This window comes from Ictidomys tridecemlineatus, chromosome 10 (assembly GCF_052094955.1).
Source record: "Ictidomys tridecemlineatus isolate mIctTri1 chromosome 10, mIctTri1.hap1, whole genome shotgun sequence".
NCBI classification, from domain to species: domain Eukaryota; kingdom Metazoa; phylum Chordata; class Mammalia; order Rodentia; family Sciuridae; genus Ictidomys; species Ictidomys tridecemlineatus.
In genome coordinates, this window is record NC_135486.1 from 85,364,368 (window position 1) to 85,385,822 (window position 21,455).

At 37.6% G+C, this 21,455-nt stretch overlaps 1 pseudogene; it reads left to right on the forward strand.

Annotated features, from left to right (window-relative positions):
• Positions 1-248: 248 nt before the first annotated feature.
• Positions 249-1,070, forward strand: LOC101973240 (ribosome production factor 2 homolog pseudogene; annotated as a pseudogene).
• Positions 1,071-21,455: the final 20,385 nt, after the last annotated feature.

Here is a 21,455-nt window from a genome sequence, read left to right on the forward strand (position 1 = left end):
AGGTTCAAATCTCTCCTTGCCTGTTACTAGTGAAACTTACCTCTCTGTGTCTCTACTCCTTCACCAGAAATATGGGATAAAAATTAGTATTTATTTCAAAAGATTACTATGAGGATTAAATAGAGTAGTTAGAATATATCCTTAAATATTATTTTATTGTCATTTCTATTATCAAACATCAATGTAGGCACCTATGTGGTGTAACTGCGTGGTTTGCTACCTTTCACCAGTCTGGGGCTGTGGTTGCCATGGATGCCTTGGATCAAGTTATAAAACTCCAAACAAAAATGGCCAAGAGATTCCTGAAGAAGAGAGAACCAAGCCTCAGTGAAAATACTAAAAATGTCCTGCTGATTAAAGGGGGAAATACAAATGCAACAGTGATTCAAGTACTTAAAAATGTGGAAAAACATTACCAGATCATTTGAGGATCAGACATCACTAGAATTCTTTTCAAAGAAGTCAGATTGTTCTTTATTCATGTTTGGCTCCCATAACAAGAAGCGGCCAAATAATCTAGGAATAGGTCACATGTATGACTACCATGTGCTGAATATGATTGAAAGAGGTATTAAGAAGTTTGTGTCTCTCAAAGATGTCCTGAGGGTAAACAAAACCCATGTTAATATTTGCTGGTGATGCTTTGGATACAACTTAAGACTACAGAAGACTAAAAAGTCTTTTTATTGTCTTTTTCAGAGGCCCACAGTATCAAATATTCTCCTGGCTGCATTAGCGTATGTTCTACACTTCACTGTACTGAACAGAAAGATTTACTTTCAAAACTGTAAGTTGCTGTTGAAGAAATCTGGTTGCAGAACACCACAAATTGAATTGGAAGAGAGGGGAACCTTTTTTGGATTTGGTTGTGAGGAGGACACACCTGGCATCAGATGACCTTTATAAATTATCTATGAAAATGCCAAAAGCTCTTAAGCCAAAGAAAAAAGAAAAATATCTCCCATGACACTTTCAGTACAATTTATAGAAGGATTCACAGGCAGAAACAAGACCTAAGCAAAAAAGCAACATGTAGAAAGAATAACAGAAGATCAGGAGAAAAAAATTAAAGAGAATAAAAAAAAAATGAGTGGAATTTAGCCAGCCACTACAGTTTTATTCTGGTCTCTTAAAGGAGTTGTCAAGCTTTAGTCCATTCAGTTTCATACAAGAATTATCATAGGGCTGGGGATGCAGCTCAGTGGTACAGTACTCGCCTAACATGCAGGAGGTTCAATCCCCAGGACTGCCCTCCTCAACAATTTTATCAAATATTTTTAATAACATGATAACTCACTATGTTGAGAGCCGTCCATAGGCTATGTGTGGACTGTGTTGCACATTGCAGCCGAGTGAGTAGGATTATCTGGTGTGTAGGAATTTCTAGTGGACATTTCTTCTCTGTAAGACTGCCCAGAGACATTGTGAATTCCTATTCCTCTCTGCCATGTCCCACATAATACTGGAGATGGGGTGACCTGCTGTAGCCACACAGCCCCTCTGAGATGGGTGTGATCTGCCAAGATGCCAATCAACCTGCTGACTGCAAGACATCACAAAGCAAGATTCTACCCTTGAAATCTTACCCCTGCCTTTGATGTACCCCACTTAATTAAAACACAGGAGCCATTTTCAAGTTGTTCAGCTCCAGCCTCCATGTGGGCTGAACCTATCAGGAGCTCCCCTTTTGAAAATATCTTTCCGACTTTGTCTTATGTTCTTTACTAATTATTCTAGACTTTAATTTCTCAGATGGCTTACACCCTCCTTGTCAGGAAGAAGGACCAGTAAGCCTTTTAGTTGTACTGTTAAATCCTGGTGTACTGTTTTCTCTCTGATGTGATACTTCCTGCCTCCCAAAACATCTGTCTCATCAGGTAAATGAGGGAGAAGGGATCTCCACAATTATTGATGTTTTTTTAAAAGTTTCTAGGTTGGGTATTGGATAAAGGAAGAAAGCCCTGGAAAGCAGAAATGAATCAAAGGAGCTACATGTATACGTTCTTAATCTGAGCTACCTGGAGAGTTCACCCCCATCTCCTATGTCTACCTACAACATAACTTCTATTTTGTCTGAAATTCTACCTGTTAAAATTCATTTCAGATTTTAAAATATAGATCTTTGGAGTGTGTGTGGGGGTCCATCTATTTGAACACCTTTGAGGACTGAGGTGGTGCTGACTGATGTCTGGCCAGCTTGCAAGGTTACCAAGGGTTTCCAAGTTGGAGCTCATGTCAGAAAGGAGATGTCTGGACTTGTGGTCATGGATCAAAGTAGGACCTTGCTTGTTGGTTCCAGTGCAACTTTTAGATAAGGCTGGAAATTTCTTTTACCTCTGCGGGTCTAGGTGAGCCTAGGGCACCAAGACTGAGCAGATGAATGCAAACAAAAGAACTGTGGTCCAAACACCTCTGTCATGAAGCACCATCCAGAGAGATCTTTAAGAACCTTTATGGCCTCAGCAGTGGAATTACTCAATCAGTAGACAATGACATGTGGCCTTCTAAAACTCCCTGGCAGCAACACAAATAATTGCAATGAAAGTAATATTGATCCAGTTTATTGAATTTTCTGTACCTACTCTTGAAAAGCCAGATTGGTCATTTCAAATTGAAGAAATTTCCAGAATTCTTAGACAATACTGGGCAAGCAGGTATTTAAATAACTAATTTGAACATTAATTCTTATTTGCTTCTGAAGATGGCTATAGCCATATTTTAAAATATGTTCTTTAGTGGATATTAATTTTTAAAATATTTTAATAATTGTTTAAATTCTGTAATTGTGTGTGTAGACTTGGAAAGCATTCTGGGGTTGAGGAATAACGGAAAAAGCCAATCTAGGATTTAAAACATACCTGAGAATTTTCTTACAAATAATTTTATATTAGCCCTCATTTTAAAATACTACAAGGGCTGGGGTTGTGGCTCAGTGGTGGAGCGCTCATCTAGCACATGAAAGGCACTGGGTTCAATTCTCAGCACCATAAAAAAAATAAATTTAACAAAGGTATTAAAAATATTATGAAAAAACTATGAACCATTTTCCAGTCCTCTTCAATCTTATTGATAATCCCCATATAGTTCAAATTCTCCCTTCCAACTTCCAGAAACAGACACAGATTCAAACCATAATAGATAATTTCCAAAGTGACAGTGAGTTATTTCAGAGGTGTGACAATTGGGAAGGTAAGCTGAGATAACTCACAGTCATCCATCTGATGGGCTGTGGCTTTGATCAAGTTGAAGCTTGTCCTCTAAAAGAGCATTCTCGATTTTCAAATTTATTTTAATGCCTATGATAAAAGTTCTATATTTTTGGCTAGTCTGTAAGTTGTGAGCATTCTTTTTGGGACTTCTATTTCTGGTTTGGTCAGCTGGTTGGTGAGCAATGGTTTTTCATGAGCATTTGCTCTCTCAGTCTGGATCCTCTTGCTATTCCAAGAGGGTGGCATCAAGTGGAGAAAGGAACAGTAGGAGAAGCAGAGACTGAGGTTCTTGTCTTTCATCTACCACTTAGTGACTATGTGATCCAGGAAAGACATTTGACCTTACTGGATAAACAATGCCTTAGCTATTTATGGACCAAACAATTTCTAAGTTTCCTAAGCTATTCCTATGTACAGTGGTTAAAATTTTGTGCTAGGTTCATGGGTACAAAGAAGATCATCTTTTAAAATTATCTTCTGTGTTTTTAATATTACACACTGAACATTTATTGTTAAGTGCAATTATTTAATAAGGAACTTGCACTATTAGTACTTTTCTCAAGACAAAAGTTCCAAGTTTTTCATTCTGTGAATACTTCAATGAAATTGACACAGTGCATTAAAATAGGTTGGAGATTATAATCTGGAGCTTATATATATTATATTAATTAACATTATTATAATTATATTAAAACAATTATATTATTTATAATATTATAAGATAGTTATATGTTATATACTATATTTAAGATTTTATAGTTATTCCACATCTGAAGTAATGGAATAATGGGATAAATGAATTAAAGAATTACTGAAATGTTGGCATAACAAATTTAAGAAATTATTTTGCTAACTCTGATTTTTCCATTTTATTTTAAAACTGGAGTAGAAGAGTAATCTTGTTCCCAAATTCTTGTCAACACCATCACTTTGATGTTATAGAATAGAGAATAGGATATTTTTGGGGGGTGGGGTACTGGGGATTGAACTCAGGGGCACTCGACAACTGAACCACATCCCCAGTCCTATTTTGTATTTTGTTTAGAGACAGGGTCTCACTGAGTTACTTAGAGCTTTGCTTTTGCTAAGGCTGGCTTTGAACTTTTGATCCTCCTATCTTAGTCTCCCAAGCCACAGTGCCCGATGGCAACAGGAAACTGTCTGTTGTTACAAAGGTCGCCAGAATTCTTGTGTTTTGACTTGAAATTGTGAGACCAAGCTTTGGAGTCTTGATTCATTGTTGGCTATGAGATCATAGACTGGTTTCTCGATCTCTCTTATTTGCTGCCTATAAAATAAGAGTTACTGGATGAATAAAATAATGATTACAAGATTTGTAGATAGCAGTACTCTATAAAAGATAGCTATCAATATTTTGTAAATTAATTTCACTAACAGAAGAAAGGTCTTTAAATATTTTGTATATAGTTTTGTTGATTTCCTTATCAGTCTCTAACTATAGATTTACCAAACACAGGATGTTGTTTTATCTGTAATAATTTTTTGAGTTGTCTTAAAAACTCAGATCTTATTTATCACAAAATGATGTTTGCTGTTTTATTTCTTTAAAGCAAGATACTGTTATTAGCATAGTCATACCTTAGACCCACTAAGAATGAAAAATAAAGAATTAAGAAGTATCATTGTTTATTTTCAATCAATTATAACATGTACTTGAATCTCTTTATAAAGTAGCATTTCTATCTAAAGAATTCATTTACTAGTACACAAAACTAGAAGGAAAAGTAAAATTATGGAACCCTCCCCTAAAGAATTATTAGAAGTTAAGCATGTGTTTTTGACAGAATGACAGTGTAAATGTCTAAAAATTAAAAAATTTAATAGGGTAATATTTTGAAATTTACACTTTTAGTGAATATCAAGTCCATAAATAATTCATTTGGTTTATCAAGAAGCTGATCTAGATACAAACTTTTTTTTTCATTTTGTGCAGAATATTTTACTAAAGTAGCTTAATGTACAATTTCCTTTTTGTTACCATGAAGCTTTTGGTCATGAAAACAATAATTCATTTGTCAGATGTTTTGAAATAGCAGTATTTCTCCATTATTATATTTTATCTTATTACTAAATACAATTTATGTCCTTTTGAAATACAATTTTTATTGTCCTAGCAGTTTCCCAGGGACTTTGATGCGTTAATTAGCTTGTCACTTGAGTGCCGAGAGAGCACTATGACATACAGATGGGAGAAGATGTGTCTTTCTCAGTGGAAAGCTTCTGATACCTTAGTCTCGTGCTCATCTTTTCTGTTGAGGAATTCTCTTTGGTTTTGAGATAAGGTAGCTGCGTAGCTTAGCTAGCTGTGCACTTGGCAAAGATCACGGCTGTGGGTTCTATCTCACTAAGAAGGTCTAGATCTCATGTCACTCTTAATCAATGCAGTTGTTACTTTGCCTTCCTCCAGAAGTTAGTTTTCTAGAATATATCAAGAAGCCCATTCCCCTTCTTTCCCGGCACTACTGGAAAATCATCAATGTCTGTATGTTTACATGTATATATTTGGGCAAGAGCCTGTTGGCTCATTCCAGCTTTCTTTCAATGTAGCCTGGATCATTCCAAGGTGTACTTCCAGAAATATCTCAGAGTTTGTCTCTATTACCACCTCTGGTAACTTGGCTTAATAACTTTAGTGATCTTCACTCCTCTGTATCAGTTTTCCCCTTTGCCTATCTGTATTCTTTTGACCTCCCAATTAACCGCCATTTTGTCCCTGGAAGGAGAGACCTCAGAAGCAATTGTTTCTCTGCATTGTATAGTTTTCTGGAATCCCACCACAAGGTCTGAGTTTGGAATTATCTGGAAAACCCTACAACTCAGTCCCAGTTTGTCTTCCATTTCTTCATCTTATCAAAGCTGGCAACAGTGTTCTGACTGCCTGGCTTGTTAACCTCTTTCCCGCCTACCCCCAGGAAGCCACTGGTTTACCTAGAAGTCTGTCCACCCCCCCATTCAAGGCCCTTATGTTGTCACACTACCTCTGCATTGTCACTGGGGACATAGAACCTACTTAGTTATCTAGCTATTTCTCAAAATTCATTTTAAAGCAACAACCACCTATGATTTCTGATGGTTCTCTACACGCAGTGATATGGACTTTTGCTCCACTGATATCACTTGAATGACTGCATTCTGTTGGGAGTTCTGCTGGGGCTACAACATACCAGAAAGCTTCTTTCACAACCTAGAACCTCAGATGGTGATGGACTGGCCCTCTCAGGGTGCTACAATTCTAGCCCAAGCTTCTCTGTGTGTTTGGCTGTTAAGCAATTGAAAATGGAAGCTATAGGCATTTTAAGGCTGTAGCTCAGATGTTCCAGTGAAGTGAAAACCTATTTCTTTTCTCTTTTCTTTTGCTTGATCAAAGCAATTTATTAGCCAGCCCAGAATCTAGGAAGAGAAAGATTCTAATCCCCCCCTGTTTTTTTTAAAGTATCATAATTTTAATTTTCTATTTCAATGAATATTCAAATGAGCAGTACTCTTTTTCTTTTGCCTGAATGTCCTCCTGAAAATGCAAGATCACTTTCTCTGTCTTTGCACACACATGTACACATACCTGATGAAAATTCCTCAATCTATATCATCAATCTCACACACAAACATACACTCTGAGATTGAACTATTCTAATAAAACTTCATAATAGACAATGATCTCTTTAGAAAGGCAAAGACAAATTACATTTAAATTAATGAAGCACATTTAAAATTTTTTAAATAGCTTACACTATTACGGAAACTTAAAAATCTGTGAAAGGGAATTCGAAATCTTAACACCAAAGAGGGATAAAACTTCAAAGCAAGATGCTTAGAAAATACATCTAATAACATGTGGTGACAACATGTAAAAAAATCTATGGGATGAAGTAGATTCTGCCTGTTGATGGAAGGAGTGTAAGGCACATACAGGTGTAGGGGGAATTGTTGGTTGCCACCTTTGGAAATGGTCTGCTTTATCAATCATTTTCATTGGTGGTCAACACCTTGTTTTTGCTCCTGTCTTAATTATGTGGCTACCTTGGTTAAAGACTTTCTTTCTATTTTCACTGGTATTCAATCTATCAGTACCAAGCCTCTCCTATACATATTCCATACAGCTTAGAAGCACACTGAGTACAATAGCAGCAATCTCACCTGTATAACTGCATCAGCAGCATCCTTGATAACTATTTCCATAGAACCTTTGTGCTTAAAAGTCTAGTTAACTTATTAAAAACAAAACATTGAAGATATCTCAGGTAAAGTCTGTCTACCAAGTCTTTATGGGAAACATTACTATAGCTATTCAAATGTTTGTGTCATACAATTGTCTTCTTGTCATTTTATAAAAGATATATAACAGGAAATCAGAATTGTCTACTTACAAAATTACGTTCCTTTGCTTGGAATTTTAATGGGTGAGAAAGCTAAGAAATTTGCAGTTGTGCTTCTGCCATTGAAGCAGCTTGTTGGCCTCGTCCTTGGGGAGACCTGTCAAGCATTTCTGTCTCATTATCTCCCAGAGTTTTTCCCAATGGAAAAGGTCCATGGACTTTAACATTTACCCTCCCTTCCTCCACCCCATCTTTAGAGAGAGTTCTTCTTGAATTAAAAACAAGTATAAAATCAGTCTTTGGGTGGGAGTGTTTCTTCCTTTTTTATTACCCCCTCCCCCTTTTTGTTATATTTTGGTTCTATTAAAAGATTTTCTCTACTGCCAAGAGAATTTTTGGACAGTGGTTTAGAGATAAATCTAAAAGTCCCATTTTCTGTATCTTCAGTATTAAGCAAAATGAAATTATTTACTGTTTGCCCTTTTCTCAGCAGGGAAATCATTATTCAGATGACTGAAAGCTCTCTCCTCTCACCTCAATTTATAGATGTTTTGGAACCTCTTTCTGCCTCTCTGAAGGAGCAGTTCAAGGAGCAAAGAAATTTGCATATTTAATTTGTCAGGTTGTAAGTATGAAGTAGAACCATCTAAGGAACTGAAGAGTTTTCAACCTGGTGTCACTATTATTTCAAATGACTTGCTCAAACAGAACAAACCTAGACTGCATGTGGGGAAACTTCTAGGCAGAGGCAGAAGAGAGCATGCAGAGGACAACTCAGCCAGGCAGCAGGTGAGGTAATAGTTGGGACGAGGGTCTTGGCAAAAGTGTTAGAGTTCCCCAAAAGACCAACCTTGGTGAGCTCATTGGTCACTTTGCAAGGACAAGTAATTTTTGGAGCCCTTGTTGTGGACTTTTACAGGTAGAGAAACCAGTCCTGGCTAGCACAGCCTCTAACCACTCTACAGGGATTTAAGAGGGTACTATAATTTGGATCTTGAATTTTTCCCAAAGGTCCAGGTGTTGAGGGATTAGTCCTCACCTTGTGGCATTGCTGAGAGGTAAAGAAACCTTTATTAGATGGGACCTGGTGGAAATTAGGTCACTGGGAGCATGTTCATAAAGGGATTAAGATACTAGGCAGGCTTTCCAATTGGGAAACAAAGTAAAGACCACTTATCAGAAAAGAAGCAAAGGTATTGAAATGTATGGTTACTAGTTGAGCTTGGGCTCTTCAAATGCCTTCTAACTAAGGTGTCTGCAGAACAATCACTTGACCTCATTCCTGAGATGAAAAGACTTCATAGGTAGAAACCAGCAAGGCTCATTGGTCACTTTGCCTTACCTCTTAACAAAGTATGGGAGAAGTCAGGGATAGTTTTAATCCAATATGATTGTCTGATTCAAAGCATATCACTTGTGATCTACATATCCCGAAATTTTAGGTGAATTTTTTTTCCAGAAAAAAATGTTTAAATGCTGTAAGTTTTGAAAATTCCTTGTGGCATTTGACTTTACAGGATTAGATAAAATTAGTTATAGTAATTGATAGAGGAAGACAGTGATGAGGTTAGATTGTGGAGAGGGTTGGTGGGTATGGAGTAGTTGATGAGGGAGGAGAAAATCTCACTTGAGTTGCTGTGGAATGTAGGAGAGATGTGGACCATGGAAATATCTATATTCCACAGTTGGTAAGCAAGATCCCTCATTTCCCAAAAAATTATTCACTAAATCCAAGCATTTGCAATTTCATTACCCTAGACTTAGCTCAGATGGCAAAAATTAAATAAATGACCCAATCTCACTTCTCCCCAAGATAAATTTTAGAATTTGATAGACTCTAACAGGAAGAATTCTACTTCTATTAGTATTAAAAATCTCTTAAGTTCAGAAAAATGACATTGTAATTTCTCTGGAAACTCATCTTTTCTGTCCTTATGTGTATAATCACTTTTCAAGTCACCAAGTGTATATTAAGCATCTCTGGCATACCCAAGAAGCATGCTAAATACATTGAGCAAAACTAAATAAGAGCTAGCTCTTGATATGGCCCATTCATTGAGGCTTTATTTTGCCAAACACCATGCTCTTTGCTTTATATATGTGTAGATGTTGCTGAATTCTCACAACGGTGTGGGTCCAGTTACTATTGCTATACAACATAGAGCTCCTAAACTTGGCAGCTTAAAATGACCATTTTATTATGCTCACAGCTTATGTGCATCAAAAATTTGGACAGACTACAGAGGAAATGGTTTGTGCATGAGTCATGAATTAAGGTCTCAGCTGTGACAACCTGAGAGCTGGAGGGCTTGAATCACCAGGAGGTGTCCTTACTCACGCTACTGGCACCTGATAACTGTTGGCTAGGACTGTTGACTGGAACACCTGTACTTGATCCCTGTAGGTGACCTGAATTTCCTTGTAATATGGTAGTCTGACCTCCAAAAGCAAGTGTTTTAGCTAACAGAAGGAAAATGCACTGACTTTTATGAATAGCCCCAGATGTCCTTTTATTTTCACCTTTTATTTGCATTTATTTTATGCTGAATTTATTCCTGTACCATAAGTTTTGTTTTTTTAGTTTCTTCTGGGGTATCTTTTTCTTCTGTACAACCTCCTCTTCTGGTTTAGGAACAATTTGTTCCTTTTCAGTGAGGATCATCTCAATGCAGCAGGGGGAACTCATGTATGGGTTTATCTGACCATGAGCTTTGTAAATACAGCGATGCATCTGGGGTGCTTTGTTCACCTGGATATGTTCAATGACTAGAGAATCTACATCTAAACCCTTAAGTTCAGCATTACTGTCTGCATTTTTTAAGCATGTGCAGCAAAAATTCAGCACTCTTTTTGGGTCACCGTTCCTGTGCCCAGCCCTACTGTTTGGCTTGGGCAAAACTCCCAACTTCACCATTGTAATGCTGGAATGGTACACTTTGCTTCTTTAAAGTGACACCTTTCAGGTACTTGGTAGCTTTTCATATATGCATACCCTTGATAGCCTGCACAGATTCATGGGTGTTCTTAAAGTGAACACAAAGATTTAAACTTCTTGATTTGCATGATTTTGTGGGGTTTTAGGGTCAAGAGAGTAGCAGACCATTTTCACAGATCACCTTAGGCCACTTGCAAGAAAAGGAAACCCAGATATCTTGTAGCACTATTTGCTATGCATTCTATTAGTTACAAGTGAGTAATAAGTCTAAGCCAAATTCATAAAGAGGATACATACACCCCACCTCTTGAAGGGAGAATGTCAAAGAATTTGTAGTCATGTTTTGAAACATCCAAAATCTATCCTCATGCAAAACATACTTGCTTCTTCCTGGGGTGTCCTAAAAGTAACATCAATAATGCCATCTGGTTGTGGTTTGAGGTCTAATATATCAACATCAAAAGCAAGTCCATCTGGAGTGATGATTCCTCAGGTACAATTTCAGGTAAGGCCCTTCAGGTATAATTCTTGTTTGTCTGAAGACCTGTGAGCTAAAGAAATAAATTATTTACCTTCCACACTCACATCCAACTTACTACCCACCCAATGATGAGAGAGGCACAGATGAACAGCTATCTATACTCTGACTCAGAAAGATAGCAAAGAGAGACTCACAGCAGTCACTAGCTCATAACAATTCTGAAATCTATTCAGACACATGTTGTGAGATCCTTGATCACAGTTATGTTCTACTTTTAAGTAGTTTGCTTCTGTAGTTCTCAGCTGAGCCCTCTGAACTCTTGATTCTACCTTTGAACCACTTTTACTTTCCCATAAGAATTAACCCATGTTTGCAATTGAATTAAGTTCTGATCCTGCCTTTTGCCCAAAGTAGTTGGAGTCCAATACAAATGTCTTCCTTTCTCTTGTCCTATTTCTGTTTCTCTAACTAAAAGCTGTCATGTTGCCATCAATGCAATTCCCTTGAAACTTTGTGGGCTTCCTCTAAATCTTATTTAGATGCCACAACTACAGTTCTCTTAAGACAAGCTCTGCTTTAATGTGGGGTCCCTAAGAAGTTGTAAATGACAAGACCTTTAAGATTATTGGAATTCCTTTAAGAGGAAGTTTCTATTAGACATGTTTTTAAGATCCTTGGAGGTAAGTTTGTATATCTGGAAATTCATGAGGTTTTAAAAAATGACCTTATAGCTTCTCTACTAGGTTTAATCTTTGCTCTATACCCTCTTCTTCTTAACTTGGAAATCATTTGCCATTTGTAAATGTCAGGAATTGAAAACATTTTTACTTTTGAACATAACGACTCCCAGCTCTGTATTTCTTCAAGATTTTGCTTGCAAACTAAACAGTTTACATTTTAGCTCAGCTCTCTTCTCTTATATTTTATCAGAGGCAGCAAGAATAAGCCAGGTGGCTTTTTAAATATTTCACAGGAAAATCTGCTTAACTAGGTCATCAATTTCTTAAGTATATTTCCCATTTTTTTTCATATTAACCCAAGGGACAGGATAGTCAAACTCTCTACCACTGGGTAATAAGATTTTGCTTTCCTTTAGCTTTGTAGAGCATTTCCTTTGCTTTTTAAAAAATCCCTCACCAATAACCTCCCCAACATTATCAGGCTCTCACCTTTATCTCTTCAGGATTCATTCAGCTGTTGCCAGACAGTGAACCCAATGCCAATACTTATGCTTTAGGTATTCTATATAGTATCATTTCTAGGTACCACATTCCTGCTCTAATTTTTATTGCCACATAGAAATTTACTCCCCCCCCCAAAGTAGTACCTTAAAGCAACCATTTTCTTAGGGACTTATCTTGGGCTCAAGAGTTTGGACAGGGCAAAGTAGAAATGGCTTGTCTCTGCTCCCTGATATCTGGGTCATCAACTGGGGAGGCCTTTTGCCCAAAGTAGTTAGCAGATGGGGACTTCACAGTTGAGGATGTAAGCACCTGGAGGTGTCTTCATCCACATCTTGCAGCTGATATTGTCTATTGGCTGAGACCTCATAAGGACTTTTCATGTGACCATTCTTACAGCATGGTGGCCTGAGAGTATTTGGTCTTCTTAAATTCTTGCTGAAGGCTCCAAAAGCAACTATCTCAGTGCATAAGGCAGAAATTGCATAACTTTCTTTGATATAGTCTCAGAAGTTATGAAGTATTATTTCTCTTGAATTCTGTTAGTTACAAATAAGTTGCAAACATACCTAGTTTCAAAAGGAGGATACATATACGCTAGCACTTCATAGGAGAATGGTCAAGGAATTGTAGACACATTTTAAAGCCTCAAGTATTACCTTATTTTAATGATGAAGTTAAGTAAGTGGGTCGAGTCAAACCTCTCCATAATAAGGTATGTTCCCAAATATTCTAGGAAGTAAAGATTAATCAGAGGAGGCAGACCATTTGGGGCTAAAAGACACAGCTCTTAAATTGAATTTGGGAAGAAGTAGTGAAACAAGAATTTTTGATGCTAATAGAGATCAGAAGAAAAATTTGTTTTGTCATTACAAAATAAAATGTTTATGCTCATTAATGAACTGACTTTCTTAAAATTAGCTCAGGCTGGGAACTTTATCAGGCCAGAAATAAGGATAAGAAGAATGATTTTCTGAATGCTTTGGAATGAGGGGAGGGAGAAAAGTCTTGAAGGTGGGAAAGGAAAGGCAGGGCTTGTCCAGAAGCAGATAGTACAAGTTTGCTTAGGAGAAAGATGTGGGGGTTTGGAGGGGTGGGAGGGACGGGGGGAGGGGAGGGTGGCAGGAGTTAAGGCCTGATAAGTAGAGTAGTGACTTGTTGTGAAGACTGAATGCTACACCTAGGAACTTGGACTTCATGCTGCAATAGTGCCTCTAAGATTTCTAAGTAGGAAAGATAATGATCTCATCTTTAAGACAGATAATTATATAAGTAATATGATTATATAAATGATATAAGTAATGTGATCTAATCTGTGTTTAAGACAGATAATTAATTTCAAGATGATGGATGGATTAGAGTGTGGTAAGACTGCAGGCAAATAACTAGAGGATAATTATTAGGCATGATGCAACTTTACTTCAGATACATTTTTCTAAAGAGGCATTAATCTTTTGTCTCAGTTTTACCCTCCTAAGGAAAATAAGCTCTGACTCTGAACTGCATTCTATAACTGATTCAATTATTTATACATTTATACCCTTCTTTATTCTGCAAAGATTCTGATACAGTTTAAAAGCAATATATAGTGCGACAGTAATGAAAAAAGGTCAATACAGGAGAAAATACAAGTTCATTAGCAGCATAAAACCAACAAGAGCATATTATGAAGCAATGTGAGGCATAAAACCCTTTGAATTTATGAGATTTGGCTGTAACTTTGATGCTGAGTGTTCAAAAAGCCAAAGTAAAAAGGAAAACATGAACTGCTACAAAATTCATATCATCCATGAGACAAAAGACACATAATTTCCTATGGAGAAACAGAGGGTCTGGCGTTCATGAATTTGAAGGCAGTTATTACATGTAAATTAAATGCAATTAGTTATTTGGTTCTGATCTTAGTAATGGAAGAGGCATATCAGTATAGGTTTTGATAAACTGAGAAAAGTAGAGACAGTATTTTGGCTTCAGGCAGCATGAGGAGGATCAAACAACTGAGATACAAAGGTAGGGACTAGAGAACGAATCTGTCAAGGCAGGTCACAGCCAGGTCTCAGGGGGATGCCACACTAGATAAAATGGGGTCTCACTCTTAGTCTGTACCTCCACAGAAAGTATAGAAAATACATATATATTGCCAGTTTTTAAATATTTTAGTTGGTACTTCATGGGAATTTACAAAATGGTCCTTTATTATATATATATTTAACATATGAGGTCTAAGATATTAAAAGCTGAACTGGTTTAACTGGCTTGTAGCAAAAAAAAAAAAATACCACTACAGATGATGTGAAATTTGGCTTTTTAGCAGAAATCATTCCAAGGTCCATGAAAAGTCAGGAAATCTACAAATCCAAGTGTTTTGCTACTGTGTCTAGTCTATGAATCTTTGTCTTGCATCAATATTCATTTCCTCTCTCTGTTGCTTTCTTTTCATTAAAGATTTTATTTTTGAAATATAACAATTCAAGGCAAATGGGCAGGGATAGTTTTCAGGGAAACACACTTAAAGCCAGACCTTTGACAGCCTGTGCTGAGTGGTAATGACTCGGCAGCATACAGTCTCTTGATAGACAGTTTTCTCCCATCACAAAAACAACCCAAATTCTCAGCATATAACCAAAAATGTCACTCACTCTTTCCTTTTGTAGCAAGAACAATTTGATGCCTAAATTTATGACTTGTATTAAAAGCTTAGGAGTCTGAGACCCACAATTTGAGGCATACTGTATCATTGTTAATATCTTTTTTTCAAAGGCTTCAAAGGAATGCATTTTTTTTTCCTCCTAAGCCTCATCTTTCTGGTACATAAAGTACTCTCAGTTTGAAGTAGGAGAATTCAATTCCATTTGTGTTTCCTCAATTCCTATCTACCATGTGCAGGGAGTAAGCCATGGGTAAGTACTGTAGGGGGGTATAGTTTAAGAAATGCAGCCCACAACTCAAAGTAGTTACCAATACCCATGAGCAGAGGCAGAATTGTAAGCACTAGGCCTGGTCCCATCTGACTAGGGAGGAGGGGGTCAAGAAAAAAAATTATAGGGGTGGTAGGGAGTTTGATATATGGAAACAACTTAAGTAGAATTGAAGGACATATACCACATTCAAAACAGATAGCTGATATTTAGGAAACACCTTTAGCTATCCCACAAATTTTAACAGATATGAATTTAACACCCTGCTGAATTTTAGATGTATAGCAAAATAAATATCTGCATAAATAATAGTTATGGAGACCCATCAATGGAAGGGACGCTTCCAGGCGCTGTGAAAACACCCTTTCTCTTCTCCTGGAAGAGAATTAAATTGGACTCATTGTCTCCACATACCTAACCACAAGCAGCTCAAGACAGGAACTTCTATTTCATCATTTTTAAATAGGAGAGAGGTCAGTTCTAAAATGTCTAAATGTGAGGAAGACTGTTCAGCAAAACATGTCCCTTAGGGCCTATCACCCTGCTTTCTTCTACTTCCAAAGTTGTGAAGATTTTGGTTTTCTTTTGATTATCTGCAGTTCAAGTAAAAACCAGGCTAGGAATGACCCTACTTCTACCGAATTTTCAAGATGAGATGAGCTCACCATCTAACACGGTGTGGCTTTTTATTTTGAGGTCTGTCATCCCACTGAGGCAATTTCTAGTGAAACTCTGCTGATTTCTTGAGAAATAGCTCGTAAAGAAAGGTTTAGCTCACAAGTCCAAAGTAATGGAAGAACAACAGAGAAGAGAATCCGGTGCACATAAAAACGATTAAAAACACTCACTCATCTTCATTTTAACAGGTCATCGACCAGCAGAACATTTGTAACCTTAAACCCCCCCCAAAGAAGGCTTAGCATGAGAGAAGCTGCTTCTGGATAAGATCGATCTGTTGGCATAATAGGAAAACCCCAAAGGGAAACCTGACATCTTGAGCTGTAAGATAAACAAATCTGTACAAATTTCAAGTCTGTGCTGAAATTCCTTGTTTGTTCAAAGCAATGCTAAAACAGAATACCGTATGATGGTCAGAACAGAACTGAACAGGAACCCAGGAGACCAAGTCCTGCCATTCATGTGCCAGGCTTCCTCTCTGAGTTCAAGTTTTCTCATTTGGAAAACAGGAACAATAAGGATTGCCATAGATCTCGTGAATCACTCCAAGGACTTTTGTCGGGTTAAAATAAAATAATGCATGCAGGAGTTTCTTTGAGTAGGGCAAAGTATAAGCTAACAATAACCACCACTAATTACCTGGTCCATATAGTATATACCCGGTGCAGACTTTAAATGTATTGTTTTACTTAAGCACCACAAGAACCTTGTAAGCATCCTCACCATTCTACAGAAAAGAACACAGGTGTAGAGAGGCTAGGAATTTGCAAATAATCATAGCAATAACAAATGGTAAAGCTAGGATTTTGTGATTCAGACACTACTGCATAATTATGTGAGCATTTAGAACTGGAAGAATCTAGTGGGTCATTTTGTTCAATTCTACCATCTAATAAGTATGCCTCTCTACTTTCTTATTTTCCTCCTTCATTCTAATAATGCATCTCCCATCATGTACTGTTTCCTTTCCTCAGCACTATTCAGTTTATCACCCAAACATTCCTGTTCCTCACTCTTCATCCTGATAACTCTTAAACAGCTTTCCAGTGTCAACTCAAACCCCGATATGATATTGCACTTACCTCTGTCTCTTAATGGCTTTACCACAAATCTGGGCACTTAGTAGGTATGTAAATATTTATTCAATGAAGAATAGAATGAAAGATATTAGACCCAGAAAAATGAATCGAATGGACCAATGTCATAAGGATCTCTAGGCACCCAGATCCACTATTCTTTCTATTATGTCTCTGGGTGTTAAGTTTATTTTTTTTCTCTAAAATAATGAATTTTGGTGGCTGTGATCAGGTGGAATCCCGCTAGCCAAGCCCACACTGACCCCCGGGCTGAGTACGGGATTTTAGACGGGGAAGGAAGCAGTATAGTCCCATCCCCCACAGCAGACACTCCACCAAGGCAATCAGCAGCCAGCATCTTGAAAAGCTGAAGTATCCACCGCCACTCTCAAACAGACTGCAAACAACAAAACAGGTGTGTGGCACTTAGACCATCCCCCATACATCGGGAAATCGCATAAAATCTCTCCTAGGCTTTCCGGGGGAGGGAGTATCAGAGTGAGCCTGCATAAAGACTAGCGGGGAACTAGAGGCACCTGACCTGCAACCCCCCCTCCCCATCTGCAGCCAAAACGAAACCTGTCTAGCTAGCGCTGGGGGAGGGGCAAGCAGGAAAAATCAAAAGGACAGAGTGCCTGGGATCCCAATTGCCAACTGTGGGACCCCGGAGATCCAGGCAACTGATTCGCATGGCCTTCCCTGCGGCTACAGAAGTCGTGGGAGGGAGTATCAGAGTGAGCCTGCAAAAAGGAAGGAAGCGGTACAGTTCTATCACCCACAACGGAAACAAAACAATAGAGTGCCGGGGTTCCCGATAGTCACCCTCCACACCCAACAAACGGCAGGCCCAGAGTACAGTTTGAACTGCCGAGAACCATCACTCAGGGGAAATCTGGTCTAGCAGGAGAAACCAAGACTAGCAGGAGAAACCAGGAGGCTAGAGGCAAGGCCCCCGAGACTGGGCAGCTGGAAACCGCAGGCCCGCTGTCGACAGTTCACCCACTGCCCGCGTAGCTGGGCGGTAGGAGAACACCCGCCCGCAGGTGACCGATCACCCGCCCGTGGCCTGTGATACTGGGCGGCTGGAGACCACCCGCCTGCCGCGACCGGGAGCTGAAACCAAACAGAGACAGTCCAGTCACACCCCCTCATCAGGACACCCCGGCAAGGAACTGGGGCCCGTCATAGCAAAGTAGTGTCGTCACTGGAGCTCAGACCTTGGAACTTCCTTCACAGTGGAATCCACGTTAGCAGGCATAATTTAACAACACAAAGGAGAGAAATCAGAGTAATACGGAACCAAAACAAATCTATAGAAGAGAGCAGAAACATGACAATCAAATAGAGCTGGAAAGCAATGGGTACAACATGAGAAAACAAGGGAAAAAAGGAGTACAAACAATGCAAGACAACTTAATTCTACAAGAGGACATAGAAACATCAGAAGCAGGGATAGGGAAAGAACTCAAGGCATACCTAACTCGAATGGAAAGGAATATTAGAGAAGACATGAGACAGCAAGTCCAAGCAATAAAAATATATTTTGAAAATGAAGTAAACAAACAAATTCAAATGGCAAAGAACGAGTTCTACCAGGAGATAGAGATCTTAAAAAAGAATCAAACAATAATCCTAGAATTGCAGGAAACTATAAACCAAATTAAAAACTCAAACGAGAATATTACAAATAGACTTGATCAAGTAGAAGTCAGAACATCAGATAATGAAGACAAGGTTTATCAACTTGAAAAGAGTATAGTCAACACAGAAAAGATGCTTAAATCCCATGAGCAATCTATTCAAGAGATATGGGATGTCATTAAAAAACCAAATTTGAGAGTCATCGGGATAGAAGAAGGCACAGAGATTCAAACCAAAGGAATGGACAACATATTAAATGAAATAATTGTAGAAAACTTCACAGAGATAAAAGATGGAATGGATTGCCAAATCCTGGAAGCCTACAGGACCCCAAACATTCAAAACTATAATAGACCAACTCCAAGACACATAATTATGAAGATAGCCAACATACAGGACAAGGAGAGAATATTAAAAGCTATGAGAGAAAAGAGGCAGATTACATTCAGGGGTAAACCAATTAGGTTAACGACTGATTTCTCAGCACAGACTTTGAAAGCGAGAAGATCCTGGAACAATGTATTTCAAACGCTGAAAAATAATGGATTTCAACCAAGAATACTGTATCCAGCAAAATTGAGCTTCAGATTTGACAACGAAATTAAAATCTTTCACGATAAACAAAAGCTAAAAGAATTCGCAGCAAGAAAACCAGCACTGCAAAGCATTCTGAGCAAAATACTACAAGAAGAGGAATTGAAAAATAGTGCCCAAAACTAACAACAAGAGGTATCTCAGTAAAGGAGGAGGAAAATAACCAAAAAGTAAAACTAGCCAAACTAAAATAAATAAATAAAGAAGCATAACTGGAAGTACAAATCATATCTCAACTGTAACCTTAAATGTTAATGGCCTAAACTCACCAATCAAGAGACATAGGCTAGTAACCTGGATCAAAAAAACAAATCCAACAATATGCTGCCTTCAGGAGACTCATATGATAGGAAAAGACATACACAGGCTGAAGGTAAAAGGTTGGGAAAAATCATACCACTCACATGGCCCTCGGAAACAAGCAGGAGTGGCCATAGTCATATTAAATAAAATCAACTTCAAACCTAAGTTAATTAAGAAGGATAAAGAAGGACACTATATACTGTTAAAAGGGACCATCCACCAACAAGACATAACAATTATCAATTTGTATGCACCAAACAATGGAGCTGCAACTTACATAAAACAAACGCTCCTCAAGTTCAAGAGTCAAATAGACCATAACACAATAATTACGGGTGACTTCAAGACACCGCTCTCGCCATTAGACAGATCCTCTAGACAAAAACTGAGTAAAGAAATTATAGAACTCAGCAGCACAATCAATAACCTAGACCTAACTGACATATATAGAATATACCAACCATCATCAAGTGGATACACGTTCTTCTCAGCAGCACATGGATCCTACTCAAAGATAGACCATATATTATGCCATAAGGCAACTCTTAGTAAATATAAAGGCATGGAGATAATACCATGCACCATATCTGACCATAATGGAATGAAATTGGAAATCAATGATAAAAAAAGGAAGGAAAAATCCTACACCACATGGAAAATGAACAATATGTTATTGAATGATCAATGGGTTACAGAAGACATAAAGGAAGAGATAAAAAAATTCTTAGAGTCAAATGATAATACAGACACAACATACCAGAATCTATGGGACACAATGAAAGCAGTTTTAAGAGGGAAATTCATTTCCTGGAGTTCTTTCATCAAAAAAAGAAAAAAACCAACAAATAAATGAACTCACACTACACCTCAAAAACCTAGAAAAGGAAGAACAAAACAGCAGCAAATGTAGTAGAAGACAAGAAATAATTAAAATTAGAGCAGAAATAAATGAAATTGAAACAAAAAAAACCATTGAAAAAATTGATAAAACTAAAAGTTGGTTCTTTGAAAAAATAAATAAGATAGACAAGCCCTTAGCCATGCTAACGAAAAGAAGAAGAGAGAGAACTCAAATTACTAATATACGGGATGAAAAAGGCAATATCACAACAGACACTACAGAAATACAGAAGATAATTAGAAAGTATTTTGAAACCCTATATTCTAATAAAATAGAAGATAGCGAAGATATCGATAAATTTCTTAAGGCATATGATTTGCCCATATTGAGACAGGAAGACACACACAATTTAAACAGACCAATAACAAAGGAAGAAATAGAAGAAGCCATCAAAAGACTACCAACCAAGAAAAGCCCTGGACCGGATGGGTATACAGCGGAGTTCTACAAAACCTTCAAAGAAGAATTAATACTAATACTTTTCAAGTTATTTCAAGAAATAGAAAAAGAAGGAGCTCTTCCAAATTCATTCTATGAGGCCAACATCACTCTGATCCCCAAACCAGACAAAGACACTTCAAAGAAAGAAAACTACAGACCAATATCTCTAATGAACTTGGATGCAAAAATTCTCAATAAAATTTTGGCGAATCGAATACAAAAACATATCAGAAAACTTGTGCACCATGATCAAGTAGGATTCATCCCTGGGATGCAAGGCTGGTTCAATATACGGAAATCAATAAATGCTATTCACCACATCAATAGGCTTAAAGACAAGAACCATATGATCATCTCTATAGATGCAGAAAAAGCATTTGACAAAGTACAGCATCCCTTTATGTTCAAAACACTAGAAAAACTAGGGATAACAGGAACTTACCTCAACATTGTAAAAGCTATATATGCTAAACCTCAGGCTAGCATCATCCTAAACGGAGAAAAACTGAAGGCATTCCCTCTAAAATCTGGAACAAGACAGGGATGCTCTCTATCACCACTTCTATTCAATTTAGTTCTCGAAGTACTAATCAGAGCAATTAGACAGACAAAAGAAATTAAAGGCATAAAAATAGGAAAAGAAGAAATTAAATTATCGCTATTTGCGGATGACATGATAATATACTTAACAGACCCAAAAGGATCTACAAAGAAGCTGCTAGAGTTAATAAATGAATTCAGCAAAGTGGCAGGATATAAAATC